At 45.8% G+C, this 22,788-nt stretch overlaps 1 pseudogene; it reads left to right on the top strand.

Moving 5' to 3' along the window:
• The first annotated feature begins 18,102 nt into the window (after positions 1 to 18,102).
• Positions 18,103 to 19,451, top strand: LOC136519418 (aspartyl protease family protein At5g10770-like; annotated as a pseudogene).
• Positions 19,452 to 22,788: the final 3,337 nt, after the last annotated feature.

Raw genomic sequence — 22,788 nt, 5'->3', positions numbered from 1 at the left:
GGTGATCTTTCCACCGCTACACCGACACAAATCTTGGGAAAGATCAATGCTCATGAGATGTACATGCACATCACACCACAAGATGGTTCATCCTCTACCAAGAAGAAAGAGAAGGATTTAGCATTCAAAGCTAGCCAAGATAAGGGCAAAGCAAGACTTGAGTATGAGAGCTCAAGTGATGAAGAAGATGAAGATGAGGATCTTGCTCTCATGGTGAAGAAAGCCGCCAAAATGCTAAAGAAGCTAAACAAGGGTGGCATCAAGTTCGACGGCAAGAAGAAGAAGTTCTTCACAAGCTCTAGAAGAAAGCCAATCTCCGAAATGGATTGCTTCAATTGTGGTGAACTTGGTCATCTAGCACATCAATGCACCAAGCCCAAGAAAGACAAGTTCAAGAACAAGAAAAAGGGCAAGAAAGATGACTCAAGTAACGAAGATGAAGATGAGAAGAAGAAGAATAAGCCATACAAGAAGAGAGATGGCAAGAGTGAAAGGGTCGAGATGGCAACTAGAGGGGGGGTGAATAGTCCTTTTTAAAACTTAATCACGTTGGCTAACCGAAACAAGTGCGGAATTAAAACTAGCGGTCTAGCCAAGACTACACCCCTCTATCTATGTTCACTAGCACCATGCAAAGATACTAATAAAGCAACAAAGGTGCCGGGCTAGCTAAAGCTCACCTAACCAATTCTAGGAGCAAGGTCACACAAACCTATGCCACTAGTACTTTAAGCAACAAGGGAGCTCCTACACATGCTAGTAAGCAAAAGCACAAAGTCAATTAAGCTCACTAGCAATGCTCAATAATAAGGCAACCAATGCCAAATTAGAGAGCGCAATTACTTAGCTACACGAACTAAGTAATGTGACTAACAAGGTTACACAAACCAAATTAGTCACGCAAGGGAGCTACTTCTATGCTACACAAGCAAGAAGGTAACTAGCAAGCTACACAAGCTAACTAATTACAAAAGCAACAACACATGCTCAATGTATATGAATGTAATCGCAAGCTTGTGTAACGGGGATGCAAACCAACGGGAAGAACAAGGTTGACATGATGATTTTTCTCCCGAGGTTCACGTGTTTGCCAACACGCTAGTCCCCGTTGTGTCGACCGCTCACTTGGTGGTTCGGTGGCTAATTGGTATCACCCACCAAGCCCGCATGTCGGGCACCGCAAGAACCTATCCCGGAAGTGAGGGTAGCTCAATGACACGCTTTACTAAAGTTGCTCTTCGCGGCTCCCGCGGGGCGAGCACAATGCCCCTCACAAGCTCTTCTCTGGAGCGCCGCACAAGCTTCTTGCGGGCTTCGACGGAGACCACCACTAAGCCATCTAGGAGGTGGCAACCTCCAAGAGTAACAAGCACCACTGGCTTGCAACTCGATCACCTAGTGCCACTTGATGCAACCTCACGATGCAATCGCACTAGAATCACTCACTCACACAATCGAATGATCACTATCACGTATATGTGTGATGGAGGGCTCCTAAGCACTCACAAGCATGGACACTAAGTCCCCTTAGGTGCTCAACACCAGCCATGGCCGAAGGCCACTTCTATTTATAGCCCCAAGGGCTAAACTAGCCGTTACCCCTTCACTGGGCAAAAGTCGGGCCGACCGGACGCTCCGGTCGTGTTGACCGGACGCTGGACCTCGGCGTCCGGTCGCCCGATGATAGCCATGTGTCACCTACGTTCAATGGCATTCTTCCAATGTCAACGGTCATCTTCTGACCAGACGCAGCAGCTTCAACTGACCGGACGCTGGACCTCAGCATCCGGTCATTTACAGTAAGGTACCGACCTTGACCGGACATGTCCGGTCGCCCGTGATCGGACGCAGCCCAGCGTCTGGTCAAACTCCAGCTCCTGCGTCATCATGCGTCAGCCTGACCGGACGCGCCCAGCCAGCGTCCGGTCACTTCCAGTGCCAGCGTCCGGTGCACCCAGTGAGACTCTATCTTTTCTGTGTAGGGCGCCGGTGGCACCGTCGGACTGTCTGCACTCTATGGGCGGACACTCCGCCGGTGGAGTTTCTTCACCAAGTTGATCCACATCAACTCCAACTCCATCTCCTTTGTAAATGTGCCAACACTACCAAGTGTACACCACCATGTGTATGTGTGTTAGCTTTTCACAATCATTTCCCAAAGGATGTTAGCCACTCAACTTGCCATGCCACTCGATCCTAGCGACGATGTAAAGTTAGATCACTCAAGTGGCACTAGATGACCGATATGCAAACAAGTTTGCCCCTCTTGATAGTACGGCCATCTATCCTAAACCCGGTCATAAACTTCTCTACACACCTATGACCGGTGAAATGAAATGCCCTAGGTTACACCTTTGCCTTGCGCATTCCATTCCATCTCCTCCAATGTTGATGCAACACATGCACCAACACGATCAACAATGATATGATTCACTTCATATCATCACGTGATCATATTGGTTCATCGATCTTGACTTTACTTGCTCTTCACCGTTGCCATCGTCCATCGGCGCCAAGTCTTGCTCAAGCTTCACCGCCATGCGGTCCATCACTCCAAAGCCTTCGACTTGCCCTTCACGCTTGCAACCGGTCCATCAAGCCAAGTCTTGTCTTAATCTTCTCCACCTTGATCACATGACTCAATGTCATGTCTTATGTGCATTCAAGCTCCTTCATCATCACATGTGTGAGCTTTGCAACATCTCCAAGCCATTTTCACCTTCATGGCATATGTTGCTCACACACATGTACCTGTGGACTAATCACCTATGTATCTCACATAAACACAATTAGTCCACCTAAGTTGTCACTCAATTACCAAAACCAAACAAGGACCTTTCAAAGAGGGACTTCCACAAGAAGAAGAAGAGTGGAAAGGCCTACATCGTCGGTGATTGGCTCACGGATATTGATTCATCTAGTGGATCATCCGATGATGATAGTGAAAATGAGAAGGTGGCCGCCATTGCTATTGATCTTTCATCTTCACCGCCACCATCGCCATCATCCTCTACACACCTATGCCTTATGGCCAAGGGTGAACGCAAGGTAACTAATAATGATGATAGTAGTGATGATGAGCAAGCTAGTGATGATGATAGCGATAGCGATGATGATGATTCACCTTCATATGATGATCTTGTCAAAATACTAAGACAATACAGTAATATCATTAGAAAGAGTAGAGCTAAAAATGAAAAGCTTGATGCTAAAAATGATTCACTCTTAGCAAAATACGATACATTGGAAAAGGCTAATGTTGAGCTTAAAGAAACAAATGATGCCATATTATCCAAACTCAAGGAGCACAAATCTTCTAAGAAAGAGCTTAAAGATAAACATGATAAACTTGAGTGGGTGCACAATGAGCTCATCACTAGCCACAACAAGCTAAAAGATGAATTTACAACTCTAAAGATCAATTATGATACTCTTGTTATTGCTCAAGAATTTTTACCAAATGAGCCACATGATGCTACTAACCATGTTGTTAAGATTGATATAGCTACATCATGTGATGATTTAATTGATGAGAGCATTGAGCAAGGATCTAGTGGCAAAGGCAAGAAAGTGGTTGAGTGCAATGAATATGATGAATATGTCAAGCTCAAGAATGCAAATGAAAAGCTCATGAAAGATCTTGAAGAGATGAAAAGCCACAACACCATTGTGCTAGAAACTCTTGATCATGATGAAGAGTTGATCCTTAAGAATGAGAAGCTCAAAGAAGAGAACAAGAAGCTCAAGGAAGAGAAGAACAATGACGTTCTCAAGGAAGAGAACAACAAGCTCAAGATGGAGAAAGAGCATCTCAAGATGGGATTGAGAGAGTTTGCAAGAGGCAAGCATCTCCAAAGTGAGCTACTCATGAACACCGTCATGAAGATGGATAGAAGTGGCATTGGATATGTGGTGAGTGTAGAGAAGAAAAAGGCTCAAGTTCAACAACAACAATCAAAGCCAAAGCCAAAGCCAAAGCCAAAGAGATGTTTTGAGTGTGGACAAGAAGGCCACTTTGCTCATGAGTGTCAAACTCCACCGCCACAACCCTTGCCCAAGCATGCTAGACCCTTTGCCTTCAATGCTCACTACATGCTTAGAAAGGATTCTAGTGGAAAGATGAAAGTCATGTTCTTAGGACCCCCTAACAAGAATAGGCCTAAGAAGATTTGGGTGGCTAAGTCACTTGTTGAGAAGGTGAAGGGCCCTCAACAAGTTTGGGTTCCTAAAGCTTGAATCTCTTGTGTATGGGTGAACTACAAGACCGGTGAAAGTCATTGGGTTATTGATAGTGGTTGCACTCAACATATGACCGGTGATCCTCTTATGTTCACCTCACTAGATGAAGAGGTAGATGGACAAGAGAGAATAACATTTGGAGATAACTCAAAGGGCAAGGTTAAAGGATTGGGCAAAGTGGCAATATCAAATGATCATTCCATCTCCAATGTGCTTTATGTTGCTTCATTGAGCTTTAACTTGCTATCCGTTGGACAATTGTGTGATCTTGGCTTCTAATGCTTGTTCACCGAGAAGGAGGTTGTTGTATCCAAGGTAGATGATAATCAAGTGATATTCAATGGATTTAGATACAACAACTTATATCTAGTGGACTTCACCTCCGAAGATACAAATTTGAAGACTTGCCTATTCACCAAAACAACACTTGGGTGCCTATGGCATAGAAGACTTGCTCATGTTGGGATGAGCTCACTCAAGAAGCTTATGAAGAATGATTTGGTGAGAGGGTTGAAGGATGTGAAGTTTGAAAAGGACAAGCTTTGTAGTGCATGTCAAGTCGGCAAGCAAGTTGCAAATACTCATCCAACCAAAGCTTTCATGTCAACCACAAGAGTGCTAGAACTCCTTTACATGGATTTATTTGGACCAACAACATACAAGAGTTTGGGAGGAAATCTTTATTGTCTTGTGATTGTTGATGACTATTCAAGGTATACATGGGTATTCTTTCTTCATGACAAATCCGAAGTTGCATCTTGCTTCAAGAAGTTTGCTAAGAGAGCACAAAATGAATTTGAAGTGAAGCTCAAGAAGATAAAAAGTGACAATGGGAAAGAGTTTGACAACACAAACATTGAAGCCTATTGTGATGAGGTTGGAATCAAACATGAAGTCTCCGCAACTTATACTCCTCAACAAAATGATGTAGTTGAGAGGAAGAACCGGACATTGATCACTCTTGCAAGGACAATGCTAAATGAATACAACACCCCTGAAGCTCTATGGGTAGAAGCAATTAACACCACATGCTATGCATCCAACCGCCTATTCCTTCAAAAGTTCCTTGGCAAGACACTTTATGAGTTGCTCAATGGGAAGAAGCCGAACGTCTCCTTCTTTAGGGTGTTTGGATGCAAATGCTACATCTACAAAAAGAGGCAACACCTAGGGAAGTTCCAAAGACGTTGTGATATTGGTTTTCTTGTTGGTTACTCATCAAAGTCCAAAGCATATAGAGTATTTAATCATGCCACCGGCTTGGTTGAAGAAACATATGATGTGGAATTTGATGAATCTAATGGCTCCCAAGGAGCACATGAGAATCTTGATGATGTAGGTGATGAACCATTAAGGGAGGCTATAAAGAATATTCTGGTGGGAGACATCAAGCCAAAAGATGATGTACAAGTCATTGACCAACCTTCTTCATCAAGTGTGCTACAAGATGGTGAAAAAGATAGGAGAGTAGAAAATGAAGATACTCATATCTCCCATGAGCAAATAGTGGTACAAGCACAAGATGTTGATGCTCAACAACCTCTTCCTCAAGTGGTCAATAGAAGAAATACACCTCTCCTACAAGATCATCCACAAGATCTCTTCATAGGGAGTCCATCAAAGGGTGTAATGACTCGATCACAAAAATTTGCTTCATTTATTGCTCATCACTCTTTTGTCTCTTGCTATGAGCCTACCAAGATAGAAGAAGCTCTTAAAGATCCGGATTGGATCAATGCCATGCATGAAGAGTTGAACAATATCACTCGCAATGAAGTTGGGACTATTGAAGAGCGACCAAAAGGTGCAAGAGTCATTAGAACAAAGTGGCGTTCCGCAACAAGCAAGATGATCAAGGTGTTGTTGTGAGGAACAAGGCAAGACTAGTTGCAAAGTGGTTCTCCCAAGTTGAAGGTTTAGATTTTGGAGAGACCTTTGCACCGGTTGCAAGATTAGAAGCCATCTATATCCTACTTGCATATGCATCACATCATGAAATCAAACTATATCAAATGGATGTGAAAAGTGCATTTTTAAATGGCTTTATTAATAAACTAGTCTATGTTGATCAACCTCCCAGGTTTGAAGACCCTAGATATCCTAATCATGTTTATAGGTTGTCCAAGGCACTATATGGGCTTAAGCAAGCCCCAAGAGCATGGTATGAGCGCCTTTGGGACTTCCTCATTGAGAAGGGCTTCACCATTGGGAAGGTCGACACCACACTATTCACCAAGAAGCTTGATGGTCATATCTTCATTTGTCAAGTATATGTTGATGATATCATCTTTGGATCATCAAATGAAGACTCATGCAAAGAATTTGGTGAATTGATGTCAATGATTGGTGAGCTTACATTTTTTCTTGGTTTTCAAGTCAAGCAAATGAAAGAAGGCATCTTCATCTCTCAAGAGAAATACACAAAAGATCTTCTCAAGGGATTCAAGATGGATGAATGTAAGCCAATCAAGACACCAATGCCTACCAATGGACATCTCAACCTAGATGAGGGAGGTAATCCGGTTGATCAAACTCTCTACCGTTCCATGATTGGTAGCTTGTTATATTTAACCGCATCTAGGCCCGACATCATGTTTAGTGCGTGTATGTGTGTTAGATTTCAAGCTAATCCTAAGGAAACACATTTAATTGCCATAAAAAGAATCCTTAGGTATCTTAAGCACACACCAAGCATTGGCCTATGGTATCCCAAAGGAGCTATATTTGAATTAGTTGACTATTCCGATTCGGATTATGCCGGTTGCAAAGTTGATAGAAAAAGCACATCCGGAGGGTGCCATTTGCTTGGTAGATCACTTGTGTCTTGGTCCTCCAAGAAACAAAATAGTGTGGCTTTGTCCACCGCCGAAGCAGAATACATTGCCGCGGGTGCTTGTTGTGCACAAATATTATATATGAAACAAACTTTGCTAGACTATGGTGTAGTTCTAGAAAAGGTACCTCTTTTGTGCGACAATGAAAGTGCGGTAAAACTTGCAAATAATCTGGTTCAACACTCTCGCACCAAGCACATAGACATCCGCCGTCACTTTCTAAGAGATCATGTTGCTAAAAATGATATATCACTAGAAGGTGTAAGAACCGAAGATCAATTAGCGGACATCTTCACTAAACCGCTAGATGAGGCAACTTTTTGTAAATTGTGGAATGAGCTCAATGTACTTGATTTTAGTAACTTCACTAAAAGATGAGCTTGTGTTGTCCCTTGCATTCATTGTAATATACAACATGCTTAGCGATTTATAATGCATATAGGGCTTGTCTAACATGGTTAAGATAACCGCTGAAAAGCATGTGAAGAAGCTTAACCTTGGATCAGATTTGACAAGCAACTAGATTTACTTACAAGTATTGCATATGCATGAATGTTGTTTTGTCATTTTGTTCCATTTGCTCTCTTATTGCCTATTTTCTTAAAAAGAATTATAGCCTAAGGAAAAATATTTTGAAAAATATGAGGGTTTGAGAGAGGTCACTCACATTAGTCCCAATTGGTGTTTATTTGCATCTTATTTGAGTTGGGACTTGATTGAGAACAGACATCACGGAGGAACATTGAAGATTTACTGGAAAAGAGTAACCGGACGCTGCACCAGACTCTGTAGTCCAGCGTCCAGTCAGTTCACAGGTGGTGAACTCACTGCGAAGGAGTGACCGGACTCTGTCTATTAGCGTCCGGTCAGAAGACGTCTCAGCGTCCGGTCGTGTGAAGAACATGAAGGCTAAGTTGATTGGACTCTGGCTGCGTCTGGTCGGTGTCCACCGGACGCGTCCGGTCGTGATTCCAGAGGAATTGGACCTCTTTAGAATCGACCAAACGCTGGGTGGTAGCGTCCGGTCGCTACCACCGGAGCGTCCGGTCAGTAGAAAACGTGTGTTTTTCGGACTTCTCATCCGTTTCCTTTTCTACTCACGTGGGGGACCCTTTATAACCAAATCCAGCCGTACCTATCCCGCATCCGCTCCCTGCCCTAACCACCGAGTCGCTGCAGCCACCGCCTCCTATGCCCAGGCCGCTGTCTCCAGCCGCCAGCTCGCCGCCCCAGTGCCACCGCACGCCGCCGCGCTGCCTAGCTCCACCACCACAGTGTCCATGCTGCCTTCTGCTAGTGCTCACCGTGCCCGTGCCGAAGGTCTGCCTGTGACGTAGATCCCTCGCCGTGGCTTGCATCGCCGAGCTCCCTCGCCGCCGTAGCAAGTCCTCTGCCTAGGCCATTGCCGAGCTCGCCGTGTTTCTATCTAGCGTCGCCGTGTTTCCTCACCCACTGCCAAACTAGCGCCAGTAAGGCCTTACTCTAACACCGTCGTGCCCTAACCTGCACTGCTATTACAAGCATTGACTTCAAATTACAACCAGGGCCATCGATTCATCGCAAACCCTAACCCTAGCGGTCCCGGTGATCCCATGCATGGCACTTCTCTCCTTTTCTTCGGATCATCGGTTCGTCAGGTAGCAAGCCAGTCGATTCAATTTTGTACCTACATTGCTTGCTCTCATAGGGTTTCGCATCTATTAGATATATCATATTTATTTGTATATCTATCTATTCCATCGTGTAGCGAGTCGGTGTCGTTGAGGTGTCAGGTGCTATTGTCAGTTAACTCGGAGCCAAGCTCGCGAGTACGGATCGAGGCCAAGCCTCAAAAGTGTTAGTGGACTGTTGATCTTGTTAGCGGCAGTGGTTCTAGTCAGATCAGATGGCTCACACCAAGAATGTTGGTGGTGCTCCAGGAGATGATGATCGGAGGCCTTCGCCTCGCCTGCCTACAGGTCCTAAAGGCAAGGTGACGAAGAAGGTTGCATCAAAGAAGTGCAAGTACCCTGATGCAGAGACAGCCAAAGCAGCAGCAGTTGCTGAGGCCGCAGAGCATGCCAAGAGAGGAGGTGCCCGCAGTGGAGTTGTCATTGCAGATCAGCTGCTTTCACCAGAAGCAAGGGCTGGAATCGAGCTAGTTGAGCGCCTTCATGGTGGTGCACCTAGGACTGTCACGGTTGCAGGAAGGCATCATGCTATTGATGAGAGTCAGCCATATGGGGAGACACAGCAGGTGCCACAGCAGACTCAGGAGCCTCAGCCAGCTCAGGAGACACAGGAGGGACAACCGTCACAGCAGCATTAGGAGGGTGAGCAGGGCCAGCAGACCGAGGAGGCTGAGGAGACCGAGCAGGCACCCTAGCCACAGCTATGCCGCTCTGGTTGTACCCGTGTTCCAGTCTCACCAAGGCTGCCGACACAGCAGAGGGGATCATGTCCACCGCCTAGACCATAGGGTCTGCCTCCAGTGACCCACCTTGACTTAAGGGCCACCACGGCCAAGCAGGTTCAGCAGCTTCGCTTTGTGGAGTTTGATGTGTGGTTTCCACCCAGGAGGGATGAGAGAGCAGCAGAGGGTTTCTACACGCCACTGCAGGAGGATTTCTATAATGCTTATCTAAACAGTGGAGCAGTCTTCAGATCTCAGAGAGTCTACAGCATAGAGGCTATAGTCGCAGCAGTTGGAGAGCACATTCGCCCCTACCTTGCATATCTACCAGGGCTGATAGATCTGATTGGACGGATAGGATTGTATGTACCATCTTGGGTTTGGCAGTTCTATGCTTTGCTCTATATTGACCCGCATCATAGCTTTATACACTTTGCATTCAGAGGCAGAGACTATAGGATGATGAGTCAGAGGGCCAGGGAGATACTGAGGCTACAAGAGCAGCCTGTCAAGTTACATGAGGTATGTTATGGACAGCAAGAGCCTCCCAGCCATCCTCATGGTGGTATGGTGCCCCTACAGATCTTGTGCGCCATTGCTTCAAGGATCCCTTTGGTGAGGGGTCGAGGAGGAACCCCAGTGACCTTACTCCTATAGCTAGAGTGCTAGAGGCTATCATAAGGAGGACACTACTTCCCAGGATGGGATACAGAGAGGGTTTGACTCGCATCCAGCTTTGGTTCCTCAACGCCCTGATGCAGCAGACAATGTTTGATATTTAGGACCTCCTTCTATCAGAGATGGAGGATACTATAGCTGAGGGCTTCAAGGGTCGCAGGCAGCTTACATATGCACATTGGATCACATTCCTTATTCTCAAGGCTGTGCAAATTAGGACACCAGAGATGGTTGCAGAGTATAGAGGTGCCACCATAGAGTTTCCAGCTTATAACATGGCATAGAGGATCAAGCATAGCACACCATAGGCACCCACTCAGCCTTACCGTCATCCAGATATACCAGAGTCCGTAGCTGAATAGGACGAGATTATCAGAGGCATAGCCGCTACTGAGGAGGAGCAGCTTGAGGCTCAAGAGGAGAGGAGCGAGTCTAGTGACAATTTAGATGACGACTACCTGCCTATTCCTCAGATGCCTCTATGTAGACATGATGCAGAGGCCGACAGTTCTAGCTCTGCTCCGCCTACACCGCAGACGAACCCCGCTTTGATTGCTATCCTTGAGTGGATGCAACAAGATCAGGCTAGACAGGCTCAGGAGACTGCTGCCAACTTTGCATAGTTTCAGGCTCATCATGACGAGTTCTAGCGATAGCAGCAGGTCCTCCAGCAGCAGCAGCAGCAGATGCATTAGCAGCAGTTACTCATGCAGCAGCAACTTTTGGGATTCATGCAGCATATAGTGATAGCCATTGGGGCCCCACAGCCACAGCCTTCGCCCTAGATTGGTCAGCCTACTACCACTATGACGACTCTAGCAGTACAGCCCAGTGGGCTTCAGAGTCAGGGATAGCCTCCAGCTCCGTTTGCTTCCCCCACAGTACAGGTGTCCTAGTGGTTATCCTCGCCAGAGGTAGCCCCGCAGTTCACACCACTTCAGACGGGCTTCACTCCGGATCAGTCACCCTCGCTATTTGTGCCTGACACGTCAGTCTCTAGGAGTCTTGGAGCACCTTTTAGCGAGTTGACAGGGATGCCCACACTGCCACATATGCATGCCCTAGGTCCTTCTACAACAGCTCCCATCGCCATGACTACTCAGAGGCTCCCTTCTTCTATCGCATCATCAGATCCTACGACAGACATACCTGTAGCATCACAGGCAGCACCTGCCCTAGCTCGGACCTAGACTGCTTCAGCGATGCTTCCAGCCATAGAGGGTCAGTTAGTACAGAGCTCAGGGTCAGATCAGTTCCAGCTTGCCCCTCGTACCTCAGCGCTTGGCTCGTCCGCTGTAGCCCCGCCGACCGACCCTTAGGTTTTGGTGTTTGACGCCAAAGGAGGAGAGGGTTCGAGTATGTAGACTCAGGGGGAGCGACTTTTAGGGGGAGCCTAGTTAGCTATTAGTCTATTATATACATTTGGAGTTTTATTTGTGTGATACACTATTACTATTATGCATTCATGTGTTTATTTTCATGCATACTATTATATCTATGTGATAGTCATATCTACGTGATTGTGATATATGATATGTGTGCTCTCTACTTTGAATTCCTTTATATGTCATATCACTTGTGTTATGCTCATTTGCTTTTGCTTCCGCGCTTTACTCCGATGCAAATGAGCTTCACCACTTGTACTCATGCTTATTTCATATCTTTTGAGTACATCGTGTTGGCTTGGGTCATATAAGCTTGCCTAACTATTTTGTTCTTATTGACAAAAGCTTATATGAACCAAGCATGTCAAAAACCTCACTCTTTCACATACTCAAGGTGGTATTGTCATCAATCACCGAAAAGGGGGAGATTGAAAGCATCTAGGCCCCTAATTGGGTTTCGGAGATTAATGACAATACAAGATTACTATGACTACATGTGTTTTGCAGAGGCAATTAAGTTAGGTCATGGTAATGGAGATCAATTGGGCAATCAAGGTGGTCATGCCCCTATGATGGAAATCGTTTTGGTTTTCAAAGGATGGACGATAAGGCTAAGGATGGCTAGTTCTAAGTGTCGATTGGAGTTGGAGAGACACTTAGAGTAGTTTAGGACTTTGTTTTTCCTTTGGCTGTACTATTAAAGGGGGTATGGACAGGTAGCTTGACCTAGATGAGTCTAGTGAGTTAGGTGTGGTGCACACTTGTCAAAACTAGCGCTAGGTAGCTCCTACATATGCCTATGATCCTATGGAGCAAACTTTATTCACATTTGATCGAGAGTTGGAAGTGAATGGAGGGTCAAATGCTGACCGGACACTGGCTTCGGTCGGACCGGATGCTGGCTGCAAGGTCCGATCAGTTCATTTGATCAAGGAGAATACGTCTGGCACGACCGGACGCTGAGGGCCAGTGTCTGGTCGACTCCAGTAAGTTTCCATAAGAGAAAATCTGCGACCGGATATGTCCGGTCAGTACTGACCGGACCCTGGGGGTTCAGCGTCCGGTCGAGTACACTATGGTTCCAGTGAGGGTTAAATGCGACCGGACGCGTCCGGTTAGTGGTGATCAGACCCTGCCAGCGTCCGGTCAACACTAAAACACTGGTGTGCGGGTTGAACTGACCGGAGCGTCCGGTCAACATGACCGGAGCATCCGGTCACCCCGCAGAGGCACATAACGGTTCGTTTTTCAGCCCATGTTATAAATAGAATCTTCACTCATGTGTGGAGTCACTTTTGCTCATTCCAACTGCTGAGAAATACATATGTGAGTGCCAAGAAGAGCAAGGTCCTAGTGAGGTGATTGAGATTCGAGAATTCAAGAGAGTAGCCTCATTAGTGAATCAAGAGTAGCAAAGTGTGCATCCACCGTTCTCATTAGGCTTCGCGTGGTCAAGTGAGAGTTCGTGCTTGTTACTCTTGGTGATCACCATCACCTAGATGGCTTAGGTGGTGATTGGGAGCTTGGTGATCACCCGACGGAGCTTGTGGGTGACCTAACTCAAGTTGTGAGCAGTTGTAGGTGATTCACCGCGATGGAGTGTCGAAGAATCAACCCGTAGAGAGCACTTGATCCTTGCGCGGATCAAGGGGGAGCTACACCCTTGCACGGGTGCTCCAACGAGGACTAGTGGGGAGTGACGACTATCCGATACCTCGGCAAAATATCGCCGCGTTCCTCTCTCTCTATTTACTTTGAGCAATTCAATACTTGTTTTTCCATTCATAGAATTACCATGCTAGAGTAAGTTTGAAACATAGGTTGCAAGTCCTTTGTGTGTTAGTTTAATAGAAACACCTTTCTAGGTACAAGGGGTTAATTGGGCTAACCGTAGGATTTAATTATTGCAAGAAAATTTAGAATTAGCCCAATTCACCCCCCCTCTTGGGCATCTTGATCCTTTCAGGCGGGGAGCGGTACAGGTGAGGCATTCCGGAGACTCACTTGCGCGTGGGGAAGGCCCGGTGCTGTCCACAGAGTTACTCGATCGGGAGCTTGGCCCTTGTGAGGGCTTCTTTGAGAGGGGCTCCAACGAGGACTAGGAGGCAAGCTTGCGTGCTTCTCGATACCTCATTAAAAGTACCAGCAGTCGTCAAACATGAGTTTGCATTCTATCAACATTTACCTTTCGCATTTACTTTGTGTACATTGGTTGTGTGCTTTACCTTGTTAACTTAGTTGATAGGCTAGTGGATTGGATTGGAACATAGGTTGTATAACTCTTTTGTGGTAGAGATAGCAACACACTAAGCAAACTCTTAGTTGCACATCTATATATTTATCATTGCATATGTTTTGCTTAGATTGAAATTAGATGGCATAGTTTAGAATTAGAGTTTTAATAAGTTACGTAGATCACCGCCCCTCTTAGCTGCTCCGCTCCAGGTTCACTGAAAGTCGTGATGCGTATATATGGTTACGTAATCTCAAATGTGGAGACGGCCTAACAAGTGACGACGACGAAATACTGAGGTCCCGTACCTCTAGATGCAGAGCATACTGCTTGTGGCTCATAAGACCTGCGTGGCACCACTACAAACCCATGCTCGTCGCCTGCATGAGCGATGTAGCAGCAGTAGCTGCACAAGACAACGTACGACCAGAAGCAGAGGAGAAGCCATGGAAGAATATGTGTATTCAGTACAAAGGAAAGGATTAGGACCATCTAATAACCTATCATAGATGAATTATATAAGCACGCCTCAACTTGGATTCGCTGATATCCGCCTTGAAGCTGCGAAGACTGCTAAGAATTCCCATTGTCGTTTGTGTTGCTGCTTTGCCACGTACCGCATCTCTTTCGTTGCAATTGACATGCAACTTTGAATCCTAAATCACCGCCATTAAGAATTTTGAGCATAGGTGTCTTCACCGCCGGGTGAATAACTTCCCTCGAATTTTCTAAACCGTAGACTTACGCATCGTTAATCAATCATTGTCGAGGACAACCGGTATTGATGTTTGGACAATGATCGTGTGCTCTGACATAGTAGAACCTAAAATAATTTGACTTAAGATGATTATAGAAATTGGTTTATTTTGGCATAGAGAGTACGTTTTGCTTATAGCTCTGGTCCATCGATCATGTGCCAACCCTTGCATCCGCCGGCCCAGCTGGTCGAGGAAATTAAAAGAAAACCAACCTTTGCATCGATTGCATCGTGGTAATTTCGGTCGCCGTCGGGGCAACGGGTAGATACAAAAATGTATCTTAGTTTCCTCAGCCAAAGCTGATGTGCTCGTTTGCGAGGCATAGCGCGGCTATTTACTGACCGGATCACGAGTCCACCCTCCATCAGCTCCACGGGGCCCTCGAAACCGGCTGTAGCATTAGCGATCGCTGCTGCACCTGCACGCAATGGCCTCGCAACGGTCGCTGGTGAGTGTGCTCGTGCTCTGCCTTCTCTGCGGCGCTTGTGCAGCGGCGAAGCGGCGATACCTCTCCGTCAGCATGGACCAACTGCTGAGGTCCAAGGCTCACCTCGACTGCCCTCCCTGGAAGAAGTCAGGTACGGACGAGCATCGAACCATCAGTGTACTAATAACGGCCTTGCGGCACAAAATTGTTTGTATGAACAACTTTAAAGCTCGCAGCATGTTAGTGCTAGCATTAGTGCTACCCGTCAGGCCAAGCTAGAAATTATGTAGTGTGGTTATTTCATTTCGAGGCGCAAACGGCTATTCTAGTCCGGTTATGGAGCTTCAACGGGAGCGAGGTTATCTACTGATTTTGCCCTAAAATATAAAAGGACTGTCGATTTATTTTTGAAAAAATGTTTGCATTTTATACTGTCAATTTATTATTAGTATATACTGATTTCCTAGTGAGGCCATCTATCTTATAGCAAAGTAATGTTTAATTTACCCTCTTAAACTTATCACTGAATATAAAAAGCATCCTCGCACTCAAATATCGGACAATTTAAAAACCTCAGCTTTCAAAATTGGATAAAAAATCCCCTGACCATTTCAATGTGGTTTCGAGGGTGATTTGACTTGGACACGGTGGTGGGACACATATGTTGGGTGGTCTCTTTTTCTTCTATATAAAAAAATCTTAACATTTTCATATTAACTTGGATGAAACACAAACTTTATATGAAACTGTAGAACTCAATGAGATCTACAATATTGTAGACAACTTTTTTAGTTGACATTTTTTAGAGGCTCAGATATTCGTGTAGGCTATTAGATTTTGACATACTAAATTTTAAATTCTTTTTTTTTGAATTTTTAAATGACCACACGCATTGGCATTGGTCTATACCAACTTATTGGTCTCCATACGATTTGTAACTTTATGGTTGAGAACCCTTTTTTGAGATCAGTTTAGAGGCGTAAATATTTATTTTAAGTTATCTAGATATTAAATTCAAAATTATGAATTTTCCAAACGATCACGTTTGGAGACACGCATTGTACCTTGTAGCGCTCGAAGACATCTAAAACTTTCTAGTTGATTTTTTATTTGAGATCATTTAGGAGCATGTGACAAAACAATGATCGAAATCACTTGCCGCATCTACTTGCAGCATGTGAGATCTACATGATGTTTTAATATGGCATGACAAAAAAAAATGAGGACATGTGAGATGTGTTTGCCGCATGTGTCAAAACAACAATCAAAATCACTCTGAACTATTTTAGGGGGTAATTTATCCAATTTTGAAAGTTAATAGGCTTGAGAATGTTTTTAACACATCCGCTAGAATTCAGTCGCTTGAGATCTTAGGCAATGAGTTCATGCCTTGTCAGCTGAGCTGACGTAAGCAACAAGAGAAGCCTGACCGATGGCCAGCAACGTGGCCTGATCATTTGCATAAAAAAAAAAAAAGGAGGCGTTTGTATAATAGCAATTCCCTTTTGTTAATTCAACGACAAGTTTAAGGGGCAAATCGACTTTACACATTGAATTATGTATACTGCAAGAAATCTTGTGATACATAATTACATATTGAATTTAGATTTTATGAAAATATCTGGACTGCCACAAATTATCCGAATAAATAACCAGATGTGATATCTCCACATTTAAGAAGCTAAATACATGATAAGTGGCCATGCCTTGACCTTTCTCTCCATGTCAAACATGGTAAATTTTGGTTAGAATCTTGAGATATCACTAATAAGGTTGCTATGAAAACAGTTACCGTGCAATCACTCAAAGAAGAAATAATCCATATTAAAACACTAAAAATGGCCTATTAAAAACTCTAAAATGTTACAGTGGGTTGCTGATGTCATAAATATGGCAAATAAATAAGATTAAACTCAATTTTATTTGTAAAATTATCATAAATTATACATGTTTATGTAATATATGAATGTGATGTTGATTTGACAAACAGTAAATCTGGAATTTTGAACACAAAAAACATATGCATGAAATTTAGAAAATAGATCCCTTGTCCCTATATACTTGTAATGATAATAAAAAAGGGGATTGAAGAGGAAAAAGATAGCTCCAACAACTCTACTTTCCGGTTCTTTTTCCTAATTTTTTTCTTAATTTAGAAAACTTCCTCTTGTAATCCTTCAACGAAAGGGGAGAACAATTCATCCCTTTCCCCCGGACGCCGAGCCACACCGGATGGGTAGCAGGCGAGGAGCAACTAGGCCATCCCCAAAGAAGTTGTCGTGGCAGAGCATATGGGCCACCCGTGCAAACGGGCAGACGGATCTACAACGAGAAGATAAGCTAAGAGAAACGAGAACACACGGAAGAAAGGAAAGATATTTTTTACTAAGCGATATGTGGATTCCATGCCTAAAGGAAGAAGAATCACAATTTGCAAGAGTACATCTCCTTTATTATATGTAGTTATGTTTTCTTAATCCTCTTTAGCCTGATATAGGGGATTCACTTTTCTCAATCAAGTGGAGTTACTCGGAGGTCCCTATAAAATCTTGAACAAGCTCAATAAGTAAACATTATTAGACAATTTTTTAGACAATAGAATGGAACATCGAGGGTTCATCATCTACGAGCACTACGGGAAACCAAGATTCCCCTATTGGGTTGCCTTGAACCGACAGGAAGATTATACATTGTTATGTTGGTTAGAAACTGACAAGGAAAATTGAAAACCGACAGAACAATTCTGGTTTCCAGTAGTGGACAAGTATCTTATTTAAAACATCACTTCAACGCATACTGTCAGACAAATGAACAGTTACGGATCGTTCCAATGCAGTAGCTGCTTACTGGTACATGGTAATAGACACCTCCATAATGCATACTAAAACTGGCAAATTGATTTTTTTGGTCAAAAAGAAAGCAATATTAATACGCGGGTCCTCTAGAACCAATTTTCAGTTCAATGTGTAGAACCGTTGTTTCAGGTTTGCAATATACAAACACAGCTGATCGATAATATTCGTGCTTAACGTGTACCTGACTCCGTTTACTGCATGCCAATGACCCACAGTGACATCTTCTGGCAACAAGCTCACAATCCCAGCAGTCTGCGGGCTTCCAGGTCCTCCACCGAAATGTTGCGGCGCATTTGAGCGCCACGTCCTCAACCACGACATGAACCGGCTGAGCACACTCCTCCAGAGGTCCTCCGTCTCATCATCAGCTGCCGCACCAGCTCCATCGGCAGACCCCTTCCCCGTGATTTCGTATCCTCCGGTGGCGCCGCCAGCTGAGGCGCCAGCCGTGACGATCTCGGACAGCTCCGGGAGGTCCCTCGACACGCTAGAGTTCGTGGTCACCGTCGGCTTCGGCACGCCGGCCCAGAATTACACGCTGAGCATCGACACGGGCAGCGACGTGTCGTGGATCCAGTGTCTACCCTGCTCCGGGCACTGCTACAAGCAGCACGACCCTGTCTTCGACCCGACCAAGTCCACCACCTACTCCGCTGTCCCCTGCGGCCACCCGCAGTGCGCAGTCCGCCGGTGGGATGTGCAGCAACGGCACTTGCGTCTACAAGGTCGAGTACGGCGATGGCTCGTCCACCGCTGGGGTCCTGTCCCACGAGACGCTGTCGCTCACCTCCACGCAGGCACTCCCCGGGTTCGCGTTCGGATGCGGCCAGACAAACGTCGGTGGCTTCGGCGACGTTGATGGGCTCATCGGTCCTCGGCCGCGGCGCGCTGTCGCTGTCCTCGCAAGCCGCCGCGACGTTCGGCGCCACCTTCTCGTACTGCCTGCCGTCGTTCGACACCACGCATGGGTACCTCACCATCGGCTCCACTACTCCGGCCTCCAACGACAAGGTGCAGTACACGGCGATGATACAGAAGAAAGATCACCCGTCGTTGTACTTCTTGGAGCTCGTCTCCATCGACATCGGCGGCTTCATCTTGCCGGTGCCACCGACGGTGTTCACAAAAGACGGCACGCTCTTCGACTCCGGCACCATCCTCACCTACCTCCCACCGGAGGCGTACACTCCGCTCCGCGACCGGTTCAAGTTCACCATGACGCAGTACAAGCCGGCGCCGGCGTACGACCCCCTCGACACGTGCTACGACTTCACGGGCCAGAATGCAATCTTCCTACCGGCTGTGTCTTTCAAGTTCAGCGACGGCTCCGTGTTCGACCTCAGCCCCGTCGCGATCTTGATATACCCTGATGACACGGCGCCCGCCACCGGCTGCTTCGCGTTCGTGCCGAGACCTTCCACGATGCCGTTCAACATCATCGGCAACACGCAGCAGCGGGGCACCGAGGTGATCTACGATGTTGGCGCGGAGAAGATCGGATTTGGCCAGTTCACTTGCTGATTTTTAATATAGCTCCTCGATGACTAAATATATAATATTCAGTGAAGACAAGGGTTGTGTCGTTGGAGTCATTTTGATATGCTCTTTCTTGTATGATTTACAGATAGGAATAAAATGAGCGTGCTGCAAGTTCTGAGTTTCCGCACAGTATTGCTTTGGTCTGGTTATAAAAATCTATAGGGAACTAGCAGGTAACCCTGCGTGTTGCGTGGGAAAAAATAAGCAAAAAAAAAAACAATAAAATGATCTGCCAGTAGGTAAGGGACAAAAAAAAATATAGAAAAAGGATAAAATATAGATACTATGGTACCAGTGAACAGTACAAATCTCTCTCAATGATACGGGTGGTTTTGATTATGGGAGATCGTAAAGAATAACGTGGGAGAAGCCTATTTTGGGAGATGGTTCAAGAAAGGGAGGAAGTGGATTTAATCCTCCCGACTTCGATTTGCAAGCATCGTACGTGACAACTTACGCGAAACATCCTCAATATTTTATCACAGCCTCCACACATGATATCTTGACATCTTGACAAGTTTCATGATTTTCGGACTTCGTTTGCTTTTTATATAATTTAAGAACCACTCGACCGCAAGTTCGTGGTCATGTTTCGTGAACAAGATGTTCGAAATTGGTGGTCTGTTCCTAGATATGGCCTCACATTATACTAAATAATATGAATATCATTTTTCCATTCATTTTTTTCATTATTCGAATGACTAGCAGTTATAATTTGAATTATCCAAGAAAATTCAATTAAATGAAATAAATTAAAGAAATATAGAAAAAGTCCCAGAAATGTGGCACATTGGAACATGGAGTACAAGGTATTGTCTGAGGATTGCAGAAAAAGTTTGGAGGTCAAAAGTGAAAAAAATATGGTTTACCGAGTGTAAAAAAATGACAGTCGGCAAATGAGCCTCTTTGCCGAGTGTCAGGAGAAGACACTCGGCAAAGGAGTCTCTTTGCCGAGTGTCAGGACCTATGGCACCCGGCAAAGATTTTTTTAAAAAAATTAAAAAAACCCTCTTTGCTGAGTGCCCGCCGATCTGGCACTCGGCAAAGAATTAAAAAAATAAAAAAAACTTTGCCGAGTGCCAGATCGGGGGCACTCGGCAAAGAGGGGATTTAACCTCCCGGCCCAGTCGGCCCACACACTGCACGCACGCACACACGCACGCCTGTGCCAGCACCGCTGCCGCCGCCCTGTCCCGCGCTCGCGCCGCCAGAGGAGGAGGAGAAAGAGAGGAGGAGGAGAGGAGGAAGAAGGAGGAGGAGGAGGAGGAGGAGGAAGAAGGAGGAAGGAGGAAGAAGAAGGAGGCGCCAACCCCGCCGCCGCCCCCGGCACTTCCCCAGCCGTCACCTTGTCCATCGGCTCCCTGGCCCCTTTACCACCGCCGCCCTACGACGCCCACTAGGTATGCCCTACCATCGTCGTCGTCGTAGTATTACTAGTAGTTGCGGTAGTAGTAGTGGTAGAGTAGCAGTGGTGGTAGTCATAGGAGTGGTCGTGACATTGTTATATATATGGTTGGATATAATCTTGTGTATGTCGGCCATCGTGCCGTTGGTTTTCTTGCAGGTTTTGGAAACCTTACCGTGCAGGGGAGGTGCTGCCGAAATTTTGTATTGATAGTTTTATGTTTCTTTTTTTTGTAGAGAAGAGCCCGTCGGAGCAGAGCCAGAGTACCTCGGCGACCCCGATCGCCTTCCTCGCCGCTGCGGGTCTGCCTGCACCGCGTCGCCTCGCCACTGCACCGACCCGCCATGGCCCCCCCGTTAGCCTGACTCCACCGCCACCCTAGGTATAACCCCTCTTTGCATATCATGGTCGTAGATCATGTAACCTAGTTAGGCGTCTCCCGTTCGAAAGAGATACGGTTGGAAATATGCAAATATTTCCATATCTAAAATCGTATCTATTTTGAATTGTCCACATTTTTTGGACAGCCCACGGATGCGTAGGTGGGGTTAGTTTCCATGGTCTGCTCTGATCCGAGACAGAGTTTCGGCATCATCTCCCTGTTGTTCTCCGGATACACACTCTCCCTAGCAGGACGTGTATTTGGAGAACAGCGGGGAGGTGTTGCCGAAATTCTATCTCGGATAGGAGTAGAGCATGGAAACTAACCCCACATATGCATCCTCGCGTGGGATTAGGACCTATCCTCACCTATTAGATAGTAGGAATGTCGTGTAGATACAATTGATGTTTGTATTACTCGTCGCTATATATGTTAGAGGATGAAGGACTGTGAGTGGATGTACAAGGGCCACGCAAGTCAGGGTCAGGTCACCAATGAATAGATCGATAAGACCGATGCTTTCTTGGAATGGGCATTTGGCGTGGCTGCTAAAGGAGCGAGTAAAATTTGCTGTCCCTGCAGTAAATGTGCAAACTGGAAAAGACAAACGAAGAAGGTCATGGGGGAACATCTTTGGAAGAATGGATTTACGGCAGACTATACCTGGTGGGTCTATCATGGTGATGCCGATCGTATGAGAGAGGAGGTGGTGAGACCATGCGTTGAGGATTATGATGCTGATGCCGGGGTAGCAGACATGTTAAATGACGATCACGAGGCACAGAAACCCCTTCACGGCCAGACAAAGGTTTCTCAACTAGATGCCATTGGACGCATAATGGCGTTAAAGTCCTAGTATAGCCTGAGTCGAGACGCCTTCGATGGTATGTTGATAGTTATTGGCAGCCTACTTCCGGAGGGTCACCTTTTGCCAAAGAGCATGCATGAGTCACAGAAACTCCTTCGTGCACTTAAGATGCCGTATGGACAGATACATGCTTGCCCAAAGGGGTGCGTCCTATTTAGGAAAGAATACATGGAAGCAAAGTACTGTCCAAAGTGTAAATCCTCTAGGTTCCTAGAGGTAGATTCTGGTGATGGCTAGAAGAGGCAGCTTGACATTCCCATGACAATCCTACGGCACCTTCCGTTCATACCGAGGATCGAACGACTATATATGACCGAGGAATCCGTGAAACAGATGACATGGCACAAAAATGGCAAATGATACAATCCTGACAGGATGGTACATGCATCCGATGGTGAAGCTTGGACCCACTTTGATGGCATTCATCATGAGAAAGCTAAAGAGGCTCGTAATGTACGTGTTGCACTGGCAACAGATGGGTTCAATCCTTATGGAATGATGGCTGCCCCATACACATGTTGGCCCATGTTCGTTATCCCCCTCAATCTCCCCCAGCGTATGCTTTCAACGACAGAACATATTCTTGTCGTTGATAATTCCTGGACACCCGGGGAATAATATGGGTGTGTTCATGGAGCCTATGATTGATGAATTGGTCCGTGCTTGGGAGGAAGGGGTATGGATATACGACTGAGCTATAAAGAAAAACTTCAAAATGCATGTTTGGTACCACTACTCCCTGCATGACTTCCTGGCGTATAGGATATTCTGCGCCTGGTGTGTTCACAGGAAG

Source organism: Miscanthus floridulus, chromosome 18, assembly GCF_019320115.1.
Source record: "Miscanthus floridulus cultivar M001 chromosome 18, ASM1932011v1, whole genome shotgun sequence".
NCBI classification, from domain to species: domain Eukaryota; kingdom Viridiplantae; phylum Streptophyta; class Magnoliopsida; order Poales; family Poaceae; genus Miscanthus; species Miscanthus floridulus.
Note: the sequence above shows the minus strand (reverse complement) of the source record. Positions and strands in the feature narration are given on the sequence as shown.